General features: G+C 37.6%; 1 long non-coding RNA gene across 1 annotated transcript; it reads left to right on the top strand.

Moving 5' to 3' along the window:
• The first annotated feature begins 315 nt into the window (after window positions 1–315).
• On the top strand, window positions 316–2,127 carry LOC135450771 (uncharacterized). Its single transcript, XR_010441157.1, has 4 exons — window positions 316–382; window positions 681–775; window positions 1,729–1,812; window positions 1,898–2,127. It is a non-coding gene; the product is annotated as an uncharacterized LOC135450771 (long non-coding RNA).
• Window positions 2,128–6,052: the final 3,925 nt, after the last annotated feature.

The following is a 6,052-nucleotide window of genomic DNA, read 5'->3' as shown; positions in this document are numbered from 1 at the left end:
TCTACTTCATTCCTGACAGGGACATCTGATCCTGCAGAGCTGCAGAACCTCCTCATTTGTAAAAGTGAAAGAACATTTTGTGCACTTTTCATTACATTTTAAACTGAGACAAAAGGTGGATAACAAAGCCGGGTGAGGAGTCATTACATTTCCCTTGTCAGAAACTCAACCAGTAAAGAAGTGACATTGTTAATGTTGATCAGGTGAAATCACTGCTCTGTAGATTAATAGATTCCTGGCTGGTAACACCTAAAGTGATAAGAAAAGAGAGGCTGTTAGAAAACAAAGGACAGCAGTAGTTCCTGGGACCAAAGGACTGAGACCAAATTTTTTACAGACATTAAGGCAGTAGAGAGATTTCAGCATCATTGTTGTGTAAATGGTGAAATGGCACTTTTTTTATTGAACTCTATTTAACTGGCTACTTTCCTTCCTGATTTTGCTCTCTTTTACAACTGAATCCTTCTGATCATCTATTTGAGCCTAAAGTTAAACAAACTGAGATATCTAGCAATTCTAACATACATGAAATACTCTGGCAAGTTTGGTCTTTCCAGCCATTTTCTTAAATGTTTGTGACTGGACAAGAGGTTTATTTATTTATTTACTGTTTAATTTTGTTGCTTTTATTGGTTTGGTTTGGTTTGGTTTGGTTTGGTTTGGTTTGGTTTTTTTTGTAGGCTTGGCCCTCAGAAGGACATATACCCGCCTCTGAATAGCAAAACTGAGCCATGACTTCCAGGACAAAAACTTCAGTGATTAATCTAAGTAGAAGGTAATTGCTTGGCTTCCTGCAATTTTCTTGTAGACAAACTTCCTCCTTTCTTCCAGTAGCTTTTCAGCAAATATTTGTCAATGATACAAAACATGTTTGTAGAATCTCTTAATATCAGCGGACAATAAGATTAAGGAGGGCTGACTCAGCTGTGCTCATATCTGTGAAACCTGCTCTTATCTGCTCTTTTGTAAAAGTCAATTAATTCGAAGACCTTTTTTGTTAATTGTTCACATTTATCTTTACTGTCTTCCATTCTTTTTCATTTTTATTATTGTTAAGGGTATATTTTTAAATAATAGTTCATCATTGTTATAATTCTGAATTGTTATTAACATAATCTTCCTTTTCTATTGAAAGGACTCTTTCTCATCAGAAGTTTTAGGAATGCTTTAAATCTTTTTTGTTCTCACAGCCCCTAAAAATTTCTTTTGTATTCTTTATTTTCGCAAGTTTTGCTCTGTTATTATGGAGTAACCTAATCTAGTTAACTTTTAATTTCAGTAGAATTTTTATGTTGCACCAAACTTCAGGTTCTTTCTTGTGAAGACACATTGGCTGATTCTATGATTAAGAGCTGTAGAAAAGAGGGAAATTTTATTAGCCCTCATCTGCATCTTCAATGTGTTTTATTAATCAGAAATCAAATTCTGGATCCCCCAGAGTCAATGACAACATTGATATGAATTTTGAAATGACCAAGAACATAGGTTAGATGTCTGAATATAAATTTTCCCATTTGTCTTTGTATTCTACACTGGATCCATCATTTGCCATACTTAATTTAAAAAGCTTATGGAATTTGGCTCCAGCACATTGCTTTATTTTCATATCCTCAGGCAAATCCATCCTCACAGTAAGAATTAGATCTAGGGCAATTTTGTCTTTTTTTTTGCAAATGATGAAATTGTCTGTTTGACGCAGCATGCTTGGATGTATCTGTTTCCCAACAGATTTATGAGCAGCTAAAATCCCCCATGAAGAAAGCATCTTCTAGCCAAGAATTTTCTGTACCCTGCTGTCCTTATGTTTGACTGGTTAGTAGCTGATACCCACCATTTTTCAGTTTTGCTTTTTAGTTCCCTGTGCCACTGCTGTTAATTACTTTGAACAACCTTGCAGGAAGAGATGTGTGTGCATTGATTAGCCACGTTGCTGCAAGTAGCACCACCTTACTGGCTTTACCAGCATAACATACTCTCAAGATTTCTAATGGATGTTCTGGAATTTGAAGGCTTGTTCAGTGCTACATTGCTGTGATTTACCACGCTGCCTTTGTGATTGATACGCATTATTGGCAATTTGGAGAATGAAACAGTGCACAGAAATGATGAAAATTGCTGAATAAAATGAATAGCTAGAGTGGATTTCCTGAGCTGCACTTCTACAGATGTTGTAATGATGAGACTTTGGTTTGGATTTGGATGGCTTCAAGTCCACATAAACTCCTTAATCTGGTATTTCCCACTGGCCAGGTGCCCCTGAAGGCCTTGAAGCAGCAAGTAGGGAGCACAGGCAGAGGAATCCAGGCTAAATTTGGGTTGCTGTGCATGTCCATGTGCACAAGTAGGACTGCCAAGACCTGTATCCATAGATTCATCCCACTGATGGACAGGAGGATAGTCATGGAGTCACCTAAGCAAAAAGTTAAACACCTGTGCATATGGACTCACTCAATCTCCCTTTCTGCTAATGGCAAACAGTGCTTGACATTTTTCATTGCTAAAAAATTCAATGGGACTGGGAAAAGAAGTACTTCTACTAAAGGTCTGACAGGATTGATTTGAATCCCTTTACACCTCAGATGCATCCACATTTTAGTTTGTGACTCTTTAGAAAGTATCACTATTATTATTGCAGATAATTGCTTGAATAGAATTTTAAAATTTTTGCTGGTGGCCACAAATGGACTTGAAAACAGTGTTTCTCAATCCCTTCTCCCTGAAGCATGACTAAAATCTTAGAGTTTTTGTGCATTTCTTCCAGGTTCTTCTTGAATGCTTTTCTGTGCGTGTTGTTTCTCAGGCAACAATCCATGAGATATTTAGGACAAATAATTAAATGGAAACTTCTGTTAAATTTCTACTTACCATTTGTTAATAATAAATTGACATCAATTAAGTAGTTGGAAAAGCATTTCCTTTCTATAAAGTTTTGAAGAAGAAACAACTGTCTGATCTCTTCTTCAAATAAGTTTATTATTTCAATGGAGCTTCATCTTCATAAACAGTGGCGGATGGATGATGTTACAAAGGATTTACAATCTTTAATGTTTGGTCTTCTTTTTCTTTCCTTTCTGGTAATGACTGTGGTTCTTAAAATTACATTAATAGAGATAAATACTTGAAAATGAGATATTTATTTTCTATAAATGTTTCTTTATACAGTGTAAGCAGAAAAAAGGTTAAACTCTGCAGCAATGGCTGTGCTTCCTCATTACAATGCTGGCTGTAGGCTGGGTGGAAGTCTGTGGCTGTAGTGCCTGTGGTCTTGGTGCTGATGTTGTCAAACACTCTGTGCTGAGCCCAGCTCACTGCTCAGGACTGGCTTTAGAATCAGACCATAGGCTCCCCAAGGGTTTTTTTTACTGCTATGGGTGCAGAGAAAATTGTAGTGAATCCTGTTCATCCCAAGAATAGCCCTTGTTTGGGGCTAAAGAATCCTTGGAGAGTTTAGCTGCCAAGCTCTAGGAATTTTTCAGAGTATATGCAAACTGGATTTTTTTTTTTTTATTATTTTTTCACTTAGGGCATATCTTCAAAGATGGATGCAGACAGATTTTGCAGCAGAACTTATTACCTCAGGCACACTGGATGGTTATACAGTGCTGGACCATAGCTGGCACATTCCCAGCTAGCTTAGAGAACAGGCTGAGTGAGGTTGTGGCTGTCTGCACATTTCCATGTAACCATATTCTTAGGTTCCTCAAATAAATTTTATTGCAAAAAATAAATAAATATCATCTCGCTCACACAACCTTTTATATTTTTCTTTTTTATTGCAATTCTTTATAGAATCTTCAAACTGTCACACAACTGAACTTCCCTGTTTATGTGTGTGCACAGTATGAAAAAATATAATGGCTTAAAAACTTGGATTTAATGCAAAACAGCTGACAAATTTAGGCATACTTTTCTAACTCAGCTTTCCCGTATAATAACATTTGATTATTTCTAGAAGTCTGCAGTTGAGTTTTTTTTGTGTATTTGTCTTGCAGAATATTTTTTAGTTAAGGAAAAATTGCTTCCCTGTGTCTTAGAGTTCTTCTGTAATTTCAATTTACAGTATGTCCTCTTACAGCAATATTTGTTTTAGGGGAAAAACAGTAACCTGGATTGACTGTGTCTGCAGCATATTAGATTTTATATACTACAATTAAATCCCCCTCTGAGCCATCTGGTTTACAGATTGTATATTTTTAAATTTTAGTTTGTCTTCCCAATTGACCGAGATTAGGACCACCTTTTCTAGTTTTACTCTTCAAACATTCCCTACATTCCCTTTCCAGTAAAAGTATTGGTTAATGGCACATGAGGTGGTTAATAATCCTGAAATCATGGTTTCAAATATTATCACATGATGGATATTTGCCAGGCAAAGGAGCCCAGAAGTGACCTTTCTGATCTTGCTAATTTTCCACCAGATAGAGGATAACTCACCGTCCTCTGCAATATTTCCTTGCTCTTGGCCATGCTTAATATAGGCAGCACTAAAAATCCTGCTGTTCTGTATTTAAGTCATTTTTTGGGGTCATACTTGTGCACCCTTGATTCTGAGTTTTGCCGGATTTCAGCGAGCAGAGACTGGCTTTGGATCAGATTGAAAGAAAGGGTGCTCTCAGCAAAACCAAGGTGTTGGGTGCAAAACAGCAAAACTGCAAAATGCAAAAACCTGAGGAAAATGTCAAGCAGCACTTGAACTCGCTCACACGATGGCTTTGCCCTGCAGGCTCCTGTGCTGTCTGCAGCTCTGCCTCTGCCCAGGTGCTGCCTCCCCTGCTCCTGCAGGGAGGCACCAAAGCGTCTGTCGCTCCTGATGCACACAGCTAGATCTGGGAGCCAGGCTGTGATGCAATGCCCAGAGCACATTTTAGGTGTTTCTCAGATAAGGTGAGCTGGAGTACAGGCCTTGGGGGCTGTAATTTTAGATGAAATTAACTCCTGTTTAGTTCCTGGGTCAATTGCTTGATCCTGCCACAGTCTATTTCTTCTGAGAAATCTGGGACTAAACCAAAGATATCTTTGGACTGGGAACCGTGTAGACATTCCCTATGCTAGAAGAAGGTCTTGGAAATTATGGCTCCTCTGAATCCTGTGTGACAAGTTGTATTTTAGGAAAGCAGACTAAGCAAAGGGTAATGTACATTTGAAAATGTGTTCCTTAAGTCTCCAGGCAGCTATTAAGCTTTTCGTGTTGCTATGCACATTTTTATTAACATTCTCTTGTTCAAGTGTAGAAATACATGATTAGAGCACGTACACAAATATTTTGAAATCATCATAGATGGATAGCAGACCAGCAATGCAGAATGACCATACAGTAGGAATACCCTGTGGTGATGTTATTCCTGTAGCTGGAATTAATGTAGAAGTTTTGGAAATTGTGTTCAAAGTGTGATGGTAATTGTCAGTCTTGTATTACAAAGTACAGTTTTGTGTGTAAACTTATTTGTGCACGTATCATAAGAGGGTTTCCCCTTCCCCATTTATTTAGAATTACATATTCTGGGATACCTTACTGAGTGTGGAAAAAAATGGTCTTGTCAGGTCACTATGTTGACATTTCCTATGTTTCCTTAAATCAGTGCTCTTGTCAGTGTCCAGGTTCCAGGTGTGACTTGTACAACTACAGATTTGTTAGCTATGTCTGATTTCTTTGTGCCAATGCAAATAACACAGAGTTAGTAGATCTAGGAAGACCAATAGAAAAAGTCCTGCTTTCTGTAACCAGGCAGAATTAATTAAGAATCAGTAAGAAAAGGAATGGTCTGCTTATTCTCTTCACAACAGTTTTCTCACAAGAGCTTCCCAAAGAAAATAAGGTGCTATGGAATAGAAAGGAATGTTTTCATACACTGGTTCAAAGGGGAGAAGTGAGGTGCAGGAGTGTTTTTAATAACAGAGAGACTTTTCTAAGTGGATCCTCTAGGGACTGATACTGGAACATGAGTTATTCCACAAATTTTTACATGATCTGGAAGGGTGCATGAATAGTGATGCAAAAAATGTTTTCCTGATAATATAATTCAGAAAATTTACTGAAAACTGACTACTAGGA

Source organism: Zonotrichia leucophrys, chromosome 8 (genome assembly GCF_028769735.1).
Source record: "Zonotrichia leucophrys gambelii isolate GWCS_2022_RI chromosome 8, RI_Zleu_2.0, whole genome shotgun sequence".
Lineage (NCBI taxonomy): Eukaryota > Metazoa > Chordata > Aves > Passeriformes > Passerellidae > Zonotrichia > Zonotrichia leucophrys.
Note: the sequence above shows the minus strand (reverse complement) of the source record. Positions and strands in the feature narration are given on the sequence as shown.